The sequence below is a fragment of the Canis aureus genome, chromosome 3, assembly GCF_053574225.1.
Source record: "Canis aureus isolate CA01 chromosome 3, VMU_Caureus_v.1.0, whole genome shotgun sequence".
Classification (NCBI taxonomy): Eukaryota; Metazoa; Chordata; class Mammalia; order Carnivora; family Canidae; genus Canis; species Canis aureus.
This window is the reverse complement of record NC_135613.1, coordinates 48,412,231-48,413,410: the sequence shown is the minus strand read 5'-3', so window position 1 is coordinate 48,413,410 and position 1,180 is coordinate 48,412,231. Positions and strand designations below refer to the sequence as shown.

The 1,180-nt window shown below is 67.5% G+C and overlaps 1 non-coding gene across 1 annotated transcript; it reads right to left on the bottom strand.

The window, feature by feature from the left end:
- Positions 1–429: 429 nt before the first annotated feature.
- On the bottom strand, positions 430–501 carry TRNAW-CCA (transfer RNA tryptophan (anticodon CCA)). Its single transcript has one exon. It is a non-coding gene; the product is annotated as a tRNA-Trp (tRNA).
- Between the last annotated feature and the right edge of the window lie 679 nt (positions 502–1,180).

Genomic DNA, 1,180 nt, shown 5'->3' with positions numbered 1-1,180 from the left:
GCGGGCCGGGGGCGTGGCCTCACGGAGACCGCGGGGGAGGGGGCGTGGCCTCACGGAGACGGGGAGGGGCGTGGCTTTGCGGAGTCCGGGGTGTGGGGGCGAGGGGGCGTGGCCTTGCCGAGGCCCGGGGTGGGGCGGGGGGAGGATGGGGGCCGGTAACCCCGAGGGCCACTGTTGAACTGGCGGGATGGGCGCTGGCGGGGTCGCTCTGCGCTGGCCGCGGCGCCTCCTGTCGGTCGCCAGGAGGAACTTCCGCCTCTCGCAGTCGCAAGTGGAAACCCTGTGCTCGCGATGCGAATCAAAAAGAGTGGGGCTCTTGGCCCGCCGGGAAGTCTCGCAAGGGTCGCCCGAAGCCAGCTTTCTCACGTCACGGCTTTGGCGGCGTTCCTTCCAGCCCTCCGCCGTTGGGGAAGGAAAAAAAGGGAACCGTGACCCCGACGTGACTTGAACACGCAACCTTCTGATCTGGAGTCAGACGCGCTACCATTGCGCCACGAGGTCACAGCGAGCGGACGACTCGGCGTCGCTAAAGACCTCGCTGCGCCGGCACGGTCCCGCGGCTCGGAACACCTAGGCGGGGAGGCGCGGTCCCCCCGGCGCTCCCGCGCGCACCGGAGGGAGGAGCCCGCGCCGCCCGCTCCTCGGCTTCCGGGAGGCCGGCCGCGCGGAGCCCCGGCCCCGAGGACGGCGGGGGAGGCGGGGAGGCCTGCGGCCCCGGGAGCCCCCACCCGCCCGGCCCTCCGCCGGCTCCGCAGACCCTGGCGGCGGCCTCCGCGGCCCGAGGAGGTGGGCGCCCCCACGGCCGCAGGCGGGGCCTCCGTCCACAGGCGGGGAGACGCCGCGGCTTTATTATTTGCACAGCGTGCGTGGAAACATTTGCTTTCCGGAGAATCACAACAGTTCGGGGAGGACAGCTCGAGCCGTTGAAAACCCCTCCAGCCCGAGGTCGCCTGCGACTATCCTCGCGCGCGGCATTTCTTTTTGCAGGAGTTTTACTGCCTGGGTGTAATCCCGAATGCATTTCTGATCTTTGAATTGATTGATCCATAGCACGCCTGCGGAAAAGTACCCTACCTTTACACCAAGTGCAAATACATCTGTGTCCGGCACCCAGATCAAGAAAGAGAACATTAGCACCCCCCTTCTGGTCACTTCACATTCATTTTTGAGGTGGGATTGT